Source organism: Cebus imitator, unplaced genomic scaffold, assembly GCF_001604975.1.
Source record: "Cebus imitator isolate Cc_AM_T3 unplaced genomic scaffold, Cebus_imitator-1.0 Scaffold128, whole genome shotgun sequence".
Taxonomy (NCBI): domain Eukaryota; kingdom Metazoa; phylum Chordata; class Mammalia; order Primates; family Cebidae; genus Cebus; species Cebus imitator.
In genome coordinates this window covers 4,348,854-4,368,803 of record NW_016107443.1, presented here as the reverse complement: position 1 = coordinate 4,368,803, position 19,950 = coordinate 4,348,854, and the positions used below count along the sequence as shown (strand labels likewise).

Below are 19,950 nucleotides of genomic sequence, written 5' to 3'. Positions count from 1 at the left end.
CAAAAGCACGAATATTTGGTAAGTCAACTTTTAGGTACACTACAGATATATTTCTGTGTATCAGTTGCTAATGTGTGCCTCTAATGTATTTCCAATATGTACTGATTACTTAATGATATGGTTTGGCTGTGTCCCTACCCAAATCTTGAATTGTAGCTCCCATAATTCCCATGTGTCATGGGAGGGACCCAGTGTGAGGTAATCAAATCACAGGGGCAAGTCTTTCCTATGCTGTTCTCGGATAGTGAGTAAGTCTCATGAGATCTGATGATTTGATAAAGGGGAGTTCCCTTGCACATGTCCTCTCTTGCTTGCTTGATGCCATGTAAGATGTGATTTTGCTCCTCCTTTGCCTTCCACCATGATTGTGAGGCCTCCCCAGTCATGTGGAACTGTGAGTCCATTAAACTGCTTTTTCTTTATAAATTACCCAGTCTTGAGTATGTCTTTATTAGCAGTGTGAGAACAGATTAATACACGTATGCTAATTTTTACAAGTTTTACGAAAGAATTTAGTGTAGCAGAAAGAGCTCCAAACCTCATCCTGGATCAGCCAATAGCTACCTGTGTGATCCTGGACAAGTGACTCAGCCCCTCTGGATCTTAATTTCGTAATTTCTAAAATGAGGATCAATACCAAAATTCTAGTTCCATTCATCTTTGAATAAGTTTTACTATTTTAAAATATTATAGTTATATCTTTGCATAATAATATGTCAAAAGCCATCTTTTTATCTCACTACTCAGTCTTTGGACCACTCATTACCATCATTGTGACTGTGGAAACAATCAATCATTCAGCTTTAAGGTGATTTCTATGACAATGTGCTTTCCAGGAATGCATTATGGGAAGAAGGCAGGGAGGCTTACATTTGTTTCACACATTCTGTTAGTTAAATATCAAAAATTAGTTTTCTGTTTGTTGCTCCAGAAATCCTGGCTACCACAGATCATTGCTGGACAGTTGTAGGAAGATTCTGTGTACTTCTGATATAATCACCATTGTCTCTAGGCCTTGAATGCCAAGGCATAAACAGTGTAGAAAGATTTTTGTCATCTTTGGAAATGATGAGAACCTCTTGGTTAAGACATCAGTCTCTTTGACTTATTTATCACTTTGTCTACTTCTAGATTTTATTAAACTCTGCCTTGGTAGGGAAATCTTGGGTCAATATTTCTCCAATGAAGTTGGTGGCCCCTTTAGAGACAGGGAGGACAATGAATGTCCTGAAGGATGAAGAGAAATTTCCCACAAAATCTGGAGCTGCCTATGGTGACTATCTTTGATAATGCCCCTTTCTCCACCAAGATCTCACCAAACAAATGTTGTATCTCAGTTGCCAGCCCCTAACTCTGACTTGATATCCAATACAACAAACTCTCAAAACAATAGGATTAATAAAAAATATTTTAATGAGATTTGGCCTGGATGTGCAATTTGCCTTTACTTTATGGTCACTCAGATTCTCCAGGAACTGCACATAGCACTTCTTTAATCTGGATTTCAGTTGTAGGGTGTGACCAAGACAAATGCTCTGGTCTTTGTGCCTTCCTCTTCTTCCCTGTTTTTATATAGTTATTGGTAGAAATATTTCAGTTTTCACTTTAACTACCAAAGGCTTAATGAGTTGTAAAGGAAAATTTGGTGGATGTTTCACAATTTAGAAAAAAATGTTTCTAAGTTTTACTTAGAGTTTTGTTTCTCTGACTTTACGAGTACCTGTTTGGGACAAAAGAAAGAGTTCTGGGTTTTGAGTTGTTTGGGTGCAATTCCAGGCTGATCACCTCTCTGACCTTGGGTGTGTGTTGTTCCTTACATGCCTTAGTTGTAGCTTGTACCACTTTCCTTAGGGTGTGGTCCTGATGAGTACAAAAGACAATGTGTGTGAATGTGCTCTGTAAACTCTAGAAGACTTTCAGGCTTTTGTTTTATTTCTGATGCCCTTTAAGTAACTCCAAAGCTTTAACCAGTTTGCTCTGGGTGCATAGTTGGCCATTGCATATGGAACCAGACGATAAGGCACTGCCTTCTCTCAAGTACTTTTGAGTGTCACTGTGTTTATGGCTCTATAATTTAGCACCACATAGGAGGAGGTTATCATTGCACTGCCCTGAGTGTCTGGTTAAAGGACCAAATGCAGACAAGTGTTGAGTGGACTCCAATTCCCACATGATGTATGTGGGGCCATGGCGACTATGAGTAACACAGCTATAAATGGGTCACAGCAAGGCATAAACATCACATGTCTGGACTTAGGGTGACACAAGGGAGATAGTTGGTGTATCATCCCCACACCAGACAAGATATGCCCTTCCCAAATGTAAGCACAACTAGAGGTTGTGCTTCCATGTCATTTTTGGTTTGGGTACAAAAGGTATGTGGGGTATCTGGAGAATAACTTTTCAGCTGGTTGCCTTACCTTCCCCATCGTTCTCACAAATGTCCCCTACAGGAGAACAGGGCACAGGAGAATAGCTGACAGCTGTTGTCTAGGCAGCAAAGCAGTGTGGCCCTGGAGACAGCCCAATACACTTGCATTCCAACACCCTGACAAACAAGTGTGCTTTACAGCATGGGCAATTTTAGCTCTGGATCCCTTCCCATTGTTTCTCATTTCTAAATTCGAGCCGAGACGAAGAGCAGGGAGATCAGGTCTCTGGATTCCCAAATTTTTGAATTCTCGTATCATGCCGCCATCCCGAGCACACGCTGAGTCTCCAAAAGCCAGGGATGGAGACTCCAGCCCTCTGGGGACTTTGTACTCTGGGAAGGACTATATCTGACCTTATCCATCAGTGCAGTCCTGTTTCCAGGCTTGTTGGGCCGTCTTGAATTCTACCGGGGACCCAGGAGGGTGGGAAGCTGAGGGACAGGGCGATCTGCAGGACACCTGCAATGGTTCCTCTGTTTCATCTGCCACCTTATGCCTGGCTCCTTCTGCAAAGAAGAATCAGGTTTATTTTGTAGGCTGAACAAGCTAGCTGTGTAGTCAGTTGGTGGAGCACCTGGCACCTCATAGGTGCTCAAAATTGGCACTGCCACTGTCAGCTGTTTCTCCACTACCACATGAACACAGGCTGATAGCACTGGCCCAGCTTCTCCCTCTTCACAGTTTTTATTTCAGGCTTCCTTTGGCTCTCAGCTGCAGTTAGTAAAGAGAAAGAGCACAGTTCCCCTGGGGCTAGTGTTATATTAAGAATTCCATGTATTTGTTTTTCTAAATAATATGGTCATCTCACAGTGGTCATGGTGGTCTGTGAAAACTGGATCAAGATTTCCCTGTGTTTTAAAAAATTTTTTATTTTCATAGTTTTTGTGGTACAAGTAGTTTTTTGTTATATAAATGAATTATATAGTGATGAATTCTGACACCTGTCACCGGAATAGTGTACATTGTACCTATATGTTGTTTTTATCCCTAGCTTCCCTCCCACCCTTCCCCTTCTGAGTCTCTAAAGTCCATTATATCACTCTGTATGCCTTTGCATGCTCGTAGTTTAGCTTCACTTATGAGAACATACCATTTTTGGTTTTCCACTCCTGTATTACTTCACTTAGAATAGGGCCTCCAGCTCCATCCAAGTTGCTGCAGAAGACATTATTTCATTCCTTTTTATGGATAGGTAGTATTTCATGGGGTATACATACCACATTGTCTTTATCAACCCATTATTTCTCTACGTTTACAAAAGTGTCTCAAAGTCAGAGAGGCCTATAAACTGAAGCCAGTTGTGAAGGGCATCTCATGGCTTTCAAATACAAATGGCTCATCCTGTGTTTCTGAGTATAGCCATAATTTCGCTTATCTATCTGGGACAGATAAAGCATGATCAGAGTCCATATTAAACCTGCCATATAAATGGTACCCATTTCTGGGTTGCATATGGTGCTTCTCAGTCTGGACACATCTTGGAGAGAAATCACACCTCATAAAACATGCTTCAGCGACAATTTCCTGTGGGTCATCGCCCATTCCATGCTGTTCAGAGAAACCCAAGGAATGCCTCGGCTTCAAGGGAAGCTTGTAATGGGCCTCTCACTTAGAGAGACTGGCCATATGTCACCCAGCACAGTAACCATAGCAGTAAAGTGGCTAGAACATACCCTTGCCATCATGGAGCTAGAGCTGGGACCTAGGGCAGAATTGGCAGCATAGCACATCAAACCAACACTCTTCAATTTCTGCATCTATGGGTCTTCACTCATTACTCCTGCCCCACATTGAAGAATGTGGGTTTGGCTATAACTGCAACTCCAGTTCTTTTCTATCTTCATTTCCCCAGTAGTCCAACTCATTAATTGCTGGACCCCTGCTATGTGTCAGGTGCCATGATAGGCAATGGGATGTAAAAATGAATAGGACATCTTTATATACTTCATATTTATAACTAAAATAGTTAAACACATAGAATCAAAGAGTGAAGTGGTGCTTGCTGGGGGGCAGGGGGAAATGGAGAGTTACAAATCAATAGGCATAAAGTTTCAGTCAATCAAGATGAGTAAGCTCTAGAGATCTGCTGTACAACATTGTATTTAAGGTCAACAATGATGTATTACACACTTAAAAATGTATTAAGAGATCTCGTATTTTGTTCTTTTAATAATAAGATAAAATGCTGGAGTATTTAAGGTCAACAATGATGTATTACACACTTAAAAATGTATTAAGAGATCTCGTATTTTGTTCTTTTAATAATAAGATAAAATGCTGGAGAAATACAAGAACCTATGCTGACTGCTGTTGATAGCATTTTCATTTCTGCAATCATTAGTAATTTCCTACCTTTTCCTCTGGTTCACAAACCATCCATCCTGTTAGTGGAGTGGAAAGAGCCCCAAAGTCAGGACAACTGTGCTAAATTCCCAGTTTTTCTATCTAGCAGCCATGAGACTTTGAGCTAGCTACTTTGTTTTTTGAACCTCCATGTATTTCATCTAACGGTGAGTATAACACAACCTGCATCACAGTAATGCTAGAAATGTTCAATGACACAATGGGCTTTGTGATCTCTAAAGAAATATACAAGAAAGAGAAGCTTTCTTATAGACAGATCTCTGATGTAGACTTCTCAGGGCTCAGTGGCCAGAACTGGGTCCCATGGCTCCCTCTAGCTGTAAGAGAGACTGAGAAATAAAGTATAGCATTTGGCTCACCAGCCTTTGTAGTAGAGAAAAACAAGGGTTATGGAGGGTGCCGAAACAGAGTTTCTGCCCCAGCAGGGGGAATATCCTTGTCTATGGAGTTTTCTTTCTCCAGCCATTGACAATAAAAAAGGTGAGCATTCAATTTTTAAGAAAAGATTTAGTCCATTTACATAAGGAAAACACCCTAGGAATGACACCAAAGACTAAGGAAAAATAAATGTAAATAGTATTCAAGAGTCCCTGCATTACAAGAGGTTTGAAAAGAAGTGGCAGCATATCAATTAGCTATTGCTGCATACCAAACCACCCCCCAAATTCAATGTTTAAAACAAAATCATTTCTTATTCTAGCTCACATGTTTTGGGCTCTGCTGATACAGGTTGGGCTCAGCTATCTTGGCTGGCCTCACTATTGTGTCTGCAGGTCATCTGGGGGCTCTGCTCTGCATGGGGCCTGGTTAGGGTGCTTTAGCAGGGGTGACTCTCCTCCACATATTTCTTGTCCTTCTTCTGGGATTAGAAGGCTAGCCTGGGCATACCCTTGTTATGACAATAGCAGAAGTACAAGAGTAAGCAAAAACATGTGATACCTCTTGAGGCATAGGCTCAAAACTGGCACACCATCATTTCTGCCTCATTACGTTGGCCAAAGCAAGACATGTTGCCAAACTCAGGCATGAGGAATTACCCTGCCCACAGTGGTAGAAAACTACAAAGTTACATGGCAGTAGGGAGAGGTGAAGAACTGGAGCCAAGAATGCAAATTTACCTCAGGCACCAATGTTCTTACAAGCCATAATCATAAGACTAACACTATAATCCTTCAGTAGGAGCTATCCTAATTTAATTTAGAATTACTTAAATCACTAGAGCCAAAGTTGATGGCCACAGTATCTACCCATAGGTCATTTACATTCATGGAACTGAGAGATAAAGTTTTCAAGTGAAAATGGGGTCTTCGATTTTGACTTGTTCCTATCATATTGATTTATAATCTGTCCCTAACATATCTCATGAAAATTAAACAATGATGAACCCGGAGGACATTATGCTAAGTCAAATAAGCCAGACATAGAAAGACAAATATGGCATGATTTTACTTATAAATAGAATCTAGAAACGTTGAACTCATAGAGGCAGAGAATCAAATGGTAGTTGCCAGGGGCTTGGGGGGTGGTGTGAATGGGGAAATGATGGTTAAAGAATACAGAATTTCAGTTACACAAGAGGAATATATTCTGGAGATCTCATATTAGTCCATTCTCATGCTGCTATGAAGAAATGCCTGAGACTGGGTAATTTATAAAGGAAAGAGGTTTAGCTGACTCACAATTCTTCAGGGCTGGGGAGGCTTCAGGAAACTTACAATCATGGCAGAAGAGGAAGCAAACACGTCCTTCTTCATGTGGCAGCAGCAAAGAGAAGTGCAGAGCAAAAGAGGGGGAAGCCATTATAAAACCATCAGATATCATGAGAACTCACTATCATGAGAGTAGTATGGGGGAAACCGCCCCCATGCTTAAATTTTTATCTCCACTTAGTCCTACCCTTGACATGTGGGGATTATTACAATTCAAAATGAGATTTTGGGTGGGACACAGCCAAACCATATCATATCTGTTGTATAGCATCATGACTATAGTTAATAATGTATCCTTCAAAATTGCTAAGAGATCTTAAATGTCCTCAACACAAAAATAAGTATGTGAGGTGACAGATATGATAATTATGTTGACTTAATCATATCACAGTATATGCATATATCAAAACATTGCATTGTACACTATAAATATATACCATTTTTGTCAATTATGCCTTAATGACATTGGAGAGAAAAAACTCATGGTTCCTTTGTTTTTTCTTTTGCAGGCGTGATGTGAAGAATTAAAGAGGAAGAGGATGGATTCAAATGAATATAGCTCACTAAAATTTTATATATTTGTATGATGATTACGAACTTCCTGAATGCCTGAGATTCTAGCAGAAATGTCCTGTTTGTACATTTATATATCTTCCTTCTAGTTGGCTGTATTTCTTACTTTAATTTATCTTCACTTTTGGCACCTCGCAAAACAAATTAGCCCATAAATTCACCACCTGGAGGGTATGGTTTTGAGGAGGGATATGATTTTATGGAGAGTGATATGGCAATGTGCCTAATGATTTTGATGGAAAGTTTCCAAGCTATTTCCTACAGTATTTTAGTCAATATTTGGAAAGTGTTTTAGTTCTTCACCTTTTAAATTATGTCAATAAACTTTTTATGAGTTCAAATAAATATTTGAGTAAATGTAAAATGTGAATCTAGACTAAATTTTTATATTTCAGATAGCTACATATTCCCTAACCTGGAGAGAAATGAGATATGAGTCAGTCCAATCCCATATTGCCTAAGTGGGGGCCTCTCATTCTGAATTATTGAGTACCATGGGTAAAACTGTGGCTGACTGATCACTCATATGAGGTTAAATATCACCTGAGGAATTGGATATCATTGATACTCTTCCGCCAAGGATGAGGAGTTTTACAGTGAGTGCATTTTACATCTATAGAGGCTTAGAAACTCCCCTCACCTAGATAGAATAGAGTTCATTATCAGTTAGAAACTCCCCTCACCCAGATGGAATAGAGTTCATTATAAGGCACAATAAAGTAAAGCTGAGCAAACAGAACAAGAGAGGAGAAGAGCCATCCAAAGATGAAACATGTCTCCTGCTGCTAAAATGGAAAGTCTCTATGTCAACTGAATCAATGTCCAACACTATCATAGACCAAAAAGAATCACCTGTGCTCCTCTAGAGTCCTATGATCTTCTGAAATGCTCGGGCAACTTCACAGTGTGAAGATTTGAGGGACCAGGTTATCAAGATCACACTGTTTGAAAAGCAAGCATGTCACCTACCTGGTATGCAGAGACCTCAACACCATTTCTCAGGCTGAATGACTTTGATCCTTGCTTCAGAGTCAACCATTGTAAAAAATCAGATGTACTTTGAAACATCCCAAGTATAAATTACTCTCCCGCTTTTCTGTTTCATAGAGATCGGTTTCCAAAAGCAGGACTACCATTGCCTACACATGTGACTGGCCAGAGTCAGCAGTGCCTGATAAGTTTAAGTTTTCCCGAAAAGGTGCCTGTCTGGTCATAGGTACTATGTGTTTCACCAGACTGTGGTTTATTTGGTCATCTACATCTAATATATGCATTTGGCATGGGGATTATCAATCAAACCAAAGTATACCAGCCAAAGAATCTGTCAGAAGACGAGGTAAACAGGTTCTAAATAGGTGTTAGGTTGCCTCAAGTTGTCTCACTCTATACTGATTAGAGTAGTTGGGTAGGGTTACCAAATTTGCCTCAGTGCTCACTTTGTTTTAATGTAAATTATGTTCAGTTTCAAAATTAAGTTCTGGTATAATGTTATAAAAATTGTCTTCATATTTTAATGTAGTCTTCCAAGGCAAATTTGCAGCACAATACATACAAAAGTCATTAGACAAATTCTATGGATTTTTTTGAATTTTAAATTTAATGTGCAATGTATTTTGTTAAGGCTCAAATTGACTATTTATAGGATTTAGGAACTTCCACATTCTATCATTCATTGGATAGCACATAATATAAGAAAAGACAAAGTCTTTGCTTTTGATGGAGTTATAATTTTTAAAATTTACACATTTCATACTAAATGGCTCCTTAAAAACCTATGTCTCACTGAAACAGCCTTATTTATCTTATAGATTTATGAACAACCAATCATTATGCAACTTTTACATGAAAAAGAAACAAAGTACAAACCAATGAAGATTCATTAGGAGAGAGAGAAACAACTCTGGTGTGAGTAAGCATAAGGTACCATACTTAGTTTTTAGTGTGCATGCTGTAAATGTTGTGATAATCATATTCTACTACAAGCTGAGTATCTTTGAGTACAATACAACAATCACTCCACTCACATTTTTTGGATGCCTGCTATGTGTCAGGCTCTATGCTAAGTGCTGGGGGAACACAGAGCACCTTCATCCAGGAAAATCACCTTGCTTAAAACAAACTTCCCCCTCCCCCATGTATGGGATTTTCCTATAGTGTGCTTGAGGCATCAGTGAAAGAAGGCCCCACTCGGTCCAGGACCTCACGGGACACTTGGAAAGCTTCTCTCTTTGGAGCAGAAGCCATTAGGAACACATAAGCCTCTCCAGAATTATCTCAAGCACTCATTTTGTATGATCTTTACATTTCAACAGCACAGACTGAAAGGTAATTAGCTTTGTTTCCAAGGTTACTTACTGAATAGCTGAATGACACAGTAGTATTCTAAGCTAGGCCGAGGGCATGGGAGATGATAATTACCCAAATGAATCCCTCATTTTTAACTAGAGCAGTTAGAGGATTTACAAAAAGCCTCACATTCTGATCAGGTCCATGTAAGGAACACTACTAATTTTAATGTACCATCCTGTGAAATCCCCTCTCCTATATTCTTGAGCTGACCTAGAATTAGGGTTCCCCCTTTGGCAATGAGAACAGGGCTCAGTTGGATTCAAGGACTATGGGTTGATCAATTAAAATTAGTGCCCTTTGAGAGCCTCTGGCATTATCCCATTACTTTGCAATCTAGCTTGAAATAGAAACTGCATTTAACTTGATAATTGATGCTCTCTTGGGATTTTAACCTGATGCTGAATGTATGCATCTGTGGCCCATTGCTAGCTCTATTGCCTCACATACCATTAATTAAATTTCTGTGCTTCTCCAAAGGAGAGGATACATTATCATAATGTTCACATGCAATCATGTATTCATTCAACAAGCCATACAAAGAGCATTCACGAAGGGAGGAAGCAACCCACCAGGGTGTTGTCAGGCTAAGAAAATACTTAGTGCTCATGTATTGAGTTCATTTTTTTTCTCTATGCAAATGACCAAACTTGTTTAGATCCTACACTGAAGGCAAATCACACTGTCAAAGAAATAGATATGCTGATTGTTAAAAGAGGGGATTCAGCCGTAAAATAAGATTGTAGCCTTAACAACATCATCACCTAAAGGTGTTCTTCAGAGAAAGAAAAACAACTTCAATTAAGCAATCATTTTCAGATTGTGGAATGCACTTGGCCTCACATCCTTCACCCCTGTGCTTGTTTATTAAAGGAGGAAAATCAATCCCTTAACATTTGACTTCTGAGCAAAACAATTCAGTGACACCACCGACTAGGAGAAACCATCCTATCAAACAAGGCTCTTTTTTATGACCAGCTCTTTCCCTGGTTCAGTGAGGATATATTAAGATGCAGATTCCGGAGGGAAGGAGGCTTTCCCCTTGGGCTTCAAATATCTGCAGACTAGCTGCAAAGCCAAAGCAGGTCTGCACTCTCAAACTGAATTCTTCAAATCTGATTGTTAGTCGGGAGGGCCATGGTTAGAGGAGGTGTGCAGACAGGTTTTATCCCAGTGTGGGGGTAGCTCATGGTTTCTAGACATACAGAGTAGGGGGCTAGACTTCTCTGGACACTATTCATGCTACTTAATATTGTTCATGCATCGATGGCGCACTAGACAAGACAGGATCCTGGGGGAATTTCTTTTCTGAAGTATTTGGAACACACCAACATCCAATCCACCCACACAAGCCATGCTGCGTTATGGCTGATGGCAAGCTTTAGGAAAAAAACAAAAACAAAAACAAAAAAACAGGAAGGGCTTTGTTCTTGATTTATGATTTTGTTTTGCTTTGTTTCATACTGTGTCTTCTGGCCCTGACAAAACACAGATTCTTGATCTCAGGCAATCCTTACCCTCCTCACTCTGATGGAGGTGAATTTTCCTGCATTCAGTGGGAGAAGAGGAACATCAGAAGAAGCCAAAGGAGACATGTCAACTTCTAGAAGGCCAGACACCCATGAGGGCATGGGATTTCTGCTAAGTATTGCTTAGCATTTTAAAATCATCTGGTGGATCCAACTTTATTATCATTTCCTTAAAATGGTGTGTTTCATTTATTTAAATTTACAGATGAGGAAACAAGAGATAACATAGCTGCTTCCAGTGATAAAATAATAATAGCGCATGTACTAAGACTCTTTAAATATATATATATATATATATATATATATATACACACACACATACATATATATGCATATATATTATTGCACTTTAGGTTCTGGGGTACGTGTGCAGAACATGAAGGATTGTTGCATAGGTACATACATGGCAATGTGGTTTGCTGCCTCCATCCCTCCATCACCTATATCTGGCTTTTCTCCCCATGTTATCCCTCCCCAGCCTTCCTACTCCCCACTGTCCCTGCCCTACTCCTCCCCAACAGACCCCAGTGTGTGATGCTCCCCTCCCTGTGTCCATATATTCTCATTGTTCAACACCCACCTAAGAGTAAGAACATGTGGTGTTTGATTATCTGTTCTTGTGTCAGTTTGCTGAGAATGAAGGTTTCCAGATTCATCCATGTCCCTACAAAGGACACAAACTCATCGTTTTTTATGGCTGCATAGTATTCCAGGTGTATATATGCCACATTTTCCTTGTCCAGTCTATCATCGATGGGCATTTGGGTTGTAAACAGGCATCCAGGTCTTTGCTGTTGTAAACAGTGGCACAATGGACATACGTGTGCATGTGTCTTTATAACAGAATGATTTACAATCCTTTGGATATATACCGAGTAATGGGACTGCTGGGTCAAATGGAATTTCTATTTCTAGGTCCTTGAGGAATTGCCACACTGTCTTCCTCAATGGTTGAATTAATTTACACTCCCACCAACAGTGTAAAAGTGTTCCTATTTCTCCACATCCTCTCCAGTATGTTTTCTCCAGATTTTTTAATGATCACCATTCTAACTGGCATGAGATGGTATCTCAATGTGGTTTTGATTTGCATTTCTCTAATAATCAGTGATGATGAGCATTTGTTCATATGTTTGTTGGCCTCATATATGTCTTCTTTTGAAAAGTGTCTGTTCACATCCTTTGTCCACTTTTGAATGGGTTTGTTTGTTTTTTTCATGTAAATCTGTTTTGGTTCTTTGTAGATTCTGGATATTAGCCCTTTGTCAGATGGGTAGATTGCAAAAATTTTTTCCCATTCTGTTGGTTGCTGGTTCACTCTAATGATTGTTTCTTCTGCTGTACAGAAGCTCTGGAGTTTAATTAGATCCCATTTGTCTATTTTGGCTTTTGTTGTCATTTTAGTCATGAAGCCCTTGCCTATGCCTATGTCCTGAATGGTTTTGCCTAGGTTTTCTTCTAGGGTTTTAGTGGTGTTAGGTCTTATGTTTAAGTCTTTAATCCATCTGGAGTTAATTTTAGTGTAAGGTGTCAAGAAGGGGTCCAGTTTCTGCTTTCTGCACACTGCTAGCCAGTTTTCCCAACACCATTTATTAAATAGGGAATCCTTTCCCCATTGCTTGTTTTTGTCAGGTTTGTCAATGATCAGATGATTGTAGATGTGTGGCATTGCCTCCGAGGCCTCTGTTCTGTTCTATTGGTCTATAGCTCTTTAAAAAAATGTTTTTTGGGACAGAGTCTGTCTCTGTCACCCAGGCTCCCAGGCTAGAGTGCAATGGTGTGATCTGGGCTCACTGAAACCTCTGCCTCCCAGATTCAAGTGATTCTTGTGCCTCAGCCTCCTGAGAAGCTGGGAGTACAGGCACGTGCCAGCACGCCAGGCTAATTTTTGTATTTTTAGTAGAGACAGTGTTTCCCCATGTTGGCCAGGCTGGTCTCAAACTCCTGACCTCAAGTGATCTGCCAGCCTAGACCTCCCAAAGTGTTGGGATTATAGGCATGAGTCACTGTGCCTGACCAAGACTCTAAATCTTGAAAAAACAAACAAACAAAACCCCCAAACTTCTTTTTCCCAAATTTTGAATTCAGTGCTAGGCATCATGGTTGTGATAGTAATGGCCCAGAAGTGGGAGGGTGGGATCTCTATTTGGAATCCAGGTAAATCACACACACAGGGTAGGGAATTCAGAAGGAGGAATTAACCAGGAAAAATAACCCTTCAAGAGACACCACTGGTCTCCAAACTCTGTAGTTAGATCCTAGTCTACTTAAAGGATTCCAACCAATAGACTCAACATTTTGGTCCTACTTTGCTTATTACTTGCTTATTTCCCCAGATTTTTCCTGACATATTTTCTTTCCTAGCTTGGGAGGGGAGCCACCCTCTCTCTGTTGTGTGGCATTAATTTCCTCAGAGAGCATGCTTTCACCAGAGGATTTACCAATATCTGCCACCCTGGAATCACTGGTTCTATTTGGCTCTGCATATAAACAATAATGTCTATTGCTGGCTAGAAAATAAACCATGGGAACTGGCATGTTTTTCAATGCGAGGTCATTGAGAACAGCACTGGCAATGGCCCGTTGCATCCCCCAGACCTTTCTTTTAGAGGCCGAATGGAGGCAATGATCTTTAACAGATGCGCCATTAGGCAAGGCCTACATCTGAAAGCTTTGTTGATTCAGATACTCAGTAATTAAGTTGTGGGCCAGTGAGCACATTATCTGCAATGAAACATGTCCCTGATCAGTGATTAGATGGGTAAACATGTGACCTCATTGTCTCCACTGAAGGATGATTATGTAACAGTCTCTGGTCCTCAAACATCATGGTTATTTGCCAACTTCTGATCCCAGTAAATAAGCTGAAATCACTTGCTATGGTCTGGAAATCAGATTTTTAGGACAACAGACTCTTCCTCGGGAGGCCTGATGCATTCTATCTGATTACAGATATACTAGGAACTTTACAGACACCCAAATACGAGGTGGATGGGTCACAGGGAGGCAGGAGCTATGAAGAATGACTCAGGGGCAGCCTGGTGTCACAAGACTTTACCAAAACAAAGACATGTAAAAGAACATCTGTTTTTTAAACTTCAGAGCTTTCTTTCTGCGTAAGACATAGTAAAGAGGAAGACATGTAGGAGGGCAAGGGGGAAAAAGAGGGAGGGAGAGAAATAGGATGAGAAAAAGAGAGAAGGAGGAGAGAGGAGGGGAGAACGATTTACTCCTAAGCCCTTTGGTGGGTCACCAAAGGTTTGGTGGCTTCTTTGCAGTCTAGCAGAACAGAGGAAACCTATCTGCTTCATGCACAATCGAACACTCATCATCTATTTTCTTCTGATGTGTAAGGAGTATGTTCGGGAATTTCCAAGTATAGCGAGGACTAGAAGAGAAGGGTGACCCGAGACATCTAAATGTCATATAGTCTTGATGCACATGTGACCTGGAACTGCCCTGGGGTGACTTTGGCACCAGCCTTTCTTTAATCCCCATTTGCTCTCCTTCCTTCAGTGATACTAGCATAGCCACAGTGCTCCCACCTGCTTGCAGCTTCTTATAGACCAGTGCTTGATCTCTCTCACTCAGACTGATCTGCATTTTAACCCTGGCTGCCATATTAGAAAGAGCAATAATCACTTTAAATGGCTGCATGTGTTTTCAAAACTAAACTCACAGCAAAATCAGTAGGCCATCAACCGTGATCCAGCACATGGCCAGGTGCCATTGGAGGAAAGGATACTGCACTTGTCTTTGCCCAGACACTTTCAAAATAGTCTACTGGAGTTTTGATAAGCATTTTTGAGGGCTATATTGAGGACTATACTTGATGAGTATACAGAGGACTATTTTATTTTAAAAAATGACCAACAATTATTTAAAAATGTATCTATACTATATAGTTATTGAAGTCATAATTCAAATCATTTTGACTTAATTTCAATATCTTCCATAATCCAAATTTCTCTATCTAAATCAGAAGTTAAGATTCAGGCCAAAGTCCAGGGTAGTAAGCACATCAATAAGCTTTTCTTTTCTTTTTGGCTCTGTCATAGTTTGCTTTCCATAGCACCAGACTCTGAGACAAGGGTTCAAGTAAAGGTAGCTTGTTTGGGCAGGAAAGGAAACACCAGTAGGGAACTGGGGAGGTGAGATGAAGCAGCGAAGACAACTGAAGAGAGGGGCTGTGAAGTCAGATGTGTCTATGGGTAACAGGCTTAATCTCACCAGGGAAGCTCTGGGAGACTGAATAGACCATATACCTCAGAGTGATCTCGGGTGAGGAGTGAGGAAGCTGAGGTATTTATGTACCAACTTCCATCCTTCTTTGATTGAGGACTACCTGTTACACAGGGCAGGCAATGTGTGCTCTGCAGGACACAGAAAGCCCTTAACAAAGGAATGCAATGGTTGGCAGTTTGGAAGCTGGGTCATGTGCACTGAAACGTAGTAGCCAGGAGGATATGGATGAAGCACAGGGCCCATTGCAGCTTCTGTGTATAAATGGCAAAATAAAATACTTATTATAGCAGATCACAGAACACATTTTCTACTGAAGATGTCGCCGGCTAAGCATACATCATTATTTTAATTCAGGAAGTGAATCAAAGTGAATTATTCCTGGTATTTTCCCACTAAAAATTGGTGAGAGGTCTAATACCTGCTGGAGAGGGAAGTGGCATACTTGCTTTTTCCTACAAGGGCTCCCATTTTGGAAACAGTATTGATGATGAAAAGAATTTAAAAAATAAAAATTCTATAGAACATCCTATGTCATATAATTCTACAAATATTTTTCCCCTCTTGGATATTTTCCAAACTACATTTTCATCATAATGATGTAGAGATAAAGATGGGGAGGCATATATTTATCTATCCATGTATCTATATCCATCTAATCTAATATCGCTGTATATAATAACATTAGACAGTTGTATTACTAGCTCTTCATATACTATTATCATACAAGATTACTATTATTATGAAGGCTTGTTTTTTTTTTTTTTTAAAGATAGATAGGTCCCTAAGAAAACAGTTGATCAGACCCAAATGTCTCTTTTTAAAAGCAGCATGTTTTCATCTTTCAGGATGTTTTTGAAGCCTTCGGTAAAATGTCCTCATGGTTAAACCCCATGGTTCAAAAGCATCCCAGACTTTCCCTCACTCTTATTTGTGTAAGTCATTGCAAAACTGTACACGACTTGGGGCTTAAGTATTAGTTCAATAAGAAAGCATCCTTGAATAAATTGATGAAAAGAGCAAAAGAGAAAGAGGACTTGAACAGAACATGTAATCAATATCAATGATTTGGTCGCCTGCTAGGCTCTGCAGTGATAAGGGCAAATGAGGTAATAGCATCAAGAGAGAATTAGGAAATGAAACTATCAGCAATGGAAATGTGGTTGAATAGATTGTTATATGATGTCCTAGGAAGCCCTGGGCTTGAAAGGGAGTGAGCAAGTCTTTTCAGTTGAGCAGCTTCCATACCATGGTAGTTTGGGGGTGATGGGGACATAGAAAAGGTAGAAGGCAGTTTCACCACTGTAAAATGTAAAACATATCTTAAAAGTGGCAGAAAGATCTAGGTGTCTCACAGTATGCATTCTCCACTTCTTTCTCCGTAATAAAACCCCTGAATTTTAACTGACCTCTTACCAAAAGGAGCAACTCAACAGAAAGCCAATTCTCACACTCCCACCTCTAGAATCAGATTATCATGTTTTGGGCAGGGGGCCAATCACCAAGTCTCCACAGAAGAAGGCTTACATGCCAAAATAATTGCAGGTTTGTGATTTACAATCTGTAAAAATCTGTGAAAATATATATGGAAATGGATTCTGAGGGTACTAGACCAAAAACAAAACAAAACAAAACAAACAAACAAAAAAACAACCCACAACTCTATATTGGGCTGAATTAATCAATATGGGTCCACTTACCAGATATTCTTGATCCCGTAGGTTAACTTGAAGCTGAAAGTAGTTCTACTAGTTTACTTTGTTGATTGGCTAAAACCTGGAATCAGTGGTGGCTTATTATAAATAAAGTTGAGATCCAAGAAATTCAATTGCAAGAACTCTAAAGACTTAAGAACATAGTAATATTTGAGTTGATTCATTTCCACATTTACACTGATGATGTTATTTGAGAACCTCCAAAAGACAATTCCTTTCCTCATGGCCTTGAGGAATAAAATGGTGAGGGGAGTGCCTCTCCTGTCAACCAGAATTACTGAAAGGAGATAATATGTAGAAACAGGCTTCATGATGTCCATGTGTTACGAGTATTTTGGCATGACGGTGACCAGGAAGCAGTACTTAATTCCAGAAGCAAGATGATCATGGTTCCTAGACTGAAAATTATAAGAGTCTAAGCCATAGGGATCTGTGGCAGTAATAGATTGATCATGAGATCTCCTGGTGTGAGGATCCTAGATAGTCTATTAAGGCCCTAATTTGGCATCTATAATACCACCATTCCATATCTGATGAACAGAGGATAGACATGTGCCGAAAAATAAAAATACCAAGCTGGGACCTCTCACCTACTTTTAAAACCTGGCCCCTTAACTTTCAGACCAGGGCTCCTTGAGTGAAAGGGAAGCTGTGTGCGCCAAGAAATAACACTTCAAAGACTTCCTCAATTCTTTCTGGGTATCCCTTCTAGCCCTCATCAGTTAGACTCCCCGGCGAGACTCATTTTACCTTAGTAAATGTGCACTGGGAAAGGGAAAAATGTACATCTTTGGGGGATTATTGGACACTGGCTCTGAGATCACACTAATTCCTGAGGACCCAGAAAGTCACTGTGACCCATTAATCAGATGGACAGAAGATAAATGGAGTTTGGACAGGAGTCCACCTAATGGTAGAGCCTGTAGGACACTGAACCCAACCGAGGTTGTTTTCTCAGTTTCTAAATATTACTGAAACAATCTCAGAAACTGTTTATAGCAGATTGTATTTTCCAAAGATGGTGGCAATATCTACCATCCCGATGGTGTTCTGAATGTGACTCTGAGACTCCCTCAGAGACTTCCTCCCCTTGGTCTAAATAGGGGAGTCTATTTCTCCATCCCCTTGAATCTGAGAGGGCCCTGTAATTGCTTTGATCAATAGAACAGGATAGAAATGACACTGTGTCAGTTCCACGTGTAACCCTTAACTGGCCTTGTAGCTCCTGTTTCCTGATTCTTTGAAAACCACCACCCTATAAGAAGAGAAACTGCTCTGAGACCACCATGCTGTGAGAAGCCCAAGTCTCGAGGAGAGGCTCTAGAATATAAGATGTCATATGACAGAGGGACAACTCTTATTTGACTATTTGGTTTGACAGTGAGGATGGGCTTTCCCGTATAGATTGCAGTATACAGCAGGCATCTTGAATGAGCTAAAGCTGCACTTACAAGCTATTGATGAAAATAGAATTAAAGCATGTGTTGAAATGAAAGTACTTTAGAAATAATATTGTAGTGAAAGATACCTAATGAAAAAACATGTGCTAATTTCTCTAAGTACATTAGGCTAAACAAGATGCCTGTTGAGAGACAAAGCATGGTGGCTCATGCCTATAATCCCAGTAGTTCGGGGGGCCAAAGCAGGAGGATTGCTTGAGGCCAGAAGCTCGAAACCAGCCTGGTCAACATAGTGAGGCCCTGTCTCTACAAAACAAAACAAAAAACAAGAAAAAAGAAAAATGGTGTCTGTTGGAGAAAGAAAAACAAGTAAAATTAATAGTTTTATGTTAAGTAAATGTCTTTTTGGTGTGCTTCAGAAATGGAGAAACTAAATGATGCAAAGAATATCTCAAGTCATATAATTCTAGGTCTTTGCTTTCAACAAAATTGAAAAACCTATAAGCTGGGAGCTGAAACATCATTAAAAATAATTTTTGGTTGATAGATCATTATGTAGCATTTAGCATATACTTAGCAAGAGTTCAACAAATTGAGTGACACTTGCATAGCAAAACTCCTCCTTTCAGATATATATATATATACTTGTACAAGCAAGATTTCTCGGTGCTTACATCTATAATAATGTGCTAGTAATATCAAAATAAAGCAATATCAAAGTCATATCAAAATATATATATATATAAATAAGGCACCTGCCTTCCAAGAGTCTGGCAGCCGGAACCGCCTAGCCAATTAAGGGTTTTTCCTGGAACTGGTACAATAAAAATAGGAATAAATTGTTGAATTGTTGCTGAACCTTGCCTCATTCCAGCAATAAGTCCTATGCATCCATGAATACATGAGCTAATTTTTTAAAATCAGCCCATCCATATTACTAAGAAATGTAATTTCGATTTGCTTTTCATGTTTAACGATTACTTATCAACATTTATACTTGCACGCTGTCTTTGACAATTGTGTGCAAATAAAAACTGTAGTGATAATTCAGAGGAATATTTTTAACACTTACAGAAGAAATGTAAAATTCCAGTTAATATGATGGTAATTATGTCAGGTGATGGATATGTTAATTCGCTTGATTGTGATGACCATTTCACACTGTTTATCAAAACATGTACACCATATATATACAATTTTTATTTGTCAACCATACCTCAATAAACCTGGAAACAAGAAAAATATTCCAGTTGATATTTATATATAAACACACACACTGAGAAGTATGATAGAGTACAAATAAAACCAAAAATTATATACTTATTAGCATAAAATTCTATGGAAATTCAAGTCCAACAAGAAAAAGATGTAAAGCTTTAATACAAAAAGCTTGTTTTATTCTGAGTGTGGTGCCTCATGCCTCTAATCCCAGCACTTTGGGAGGCTGAGGCGGGTGATCACCTGAGGTCAGGAATTCGAGACCAGTCTGGCCAACCATGGCCAACATGGAGAAACCCCGTCTCTACTAAAAATAGAAAAATTAGCCTGGTGCAGTGGTGGGTGCCTATAATCCTAGCTACTCAGGAGGCTGAGGCAGGAGAATCGCTTGAACCTGAGAGGTGGACTTTGCAGCGAGCCGA

At 39.7% G+C, this 19,950-nt stretch overlaps 1 protein-coding gene and 1 long non-coding RNA gene across 4 annotated transcripts in view; one reads left to right on the top strand and one right to left on the bottom strand.

The window, feature by feature from the left end:
* The window catches only part of SMPX (small muscle protein X-linked), a 50,970-nt gene extending 43,528 nt beyond the window's left edge, over positions 1-7,442 (top strand). Inside the window, exon 5 of the mRNA XM_017540691.1 lies at positions 7,015-7,442. The gene's annotated coding sequence lies outside the window, so the exon portion shown is untranslated. The remainder of the gene's footprint in view (positions 1-7,014) is intronic.
* LOC119473014 overlaps positions 1-19,950 on the bottom strand; it is a 70,844-nt gene that overhangs the window by 48,042 nt on the left and 2,852 nt on the right. Inside the window, exon 2 of one of the 3 annotated variants that reach the window (XR_005202182.1) lies at positions 6,512-6,544. The exons of the other annotated variants lie outside the window; for them this stretch is intronic. This is a non-coding gene — a long non-coding RNA (uncharacterized LOC119473014). The remainder of the gene's footprint in view (positions 1-6,511; positions 6,545-19,950) is intronic. 3 annotated transcript variants of the gene reach the window in all.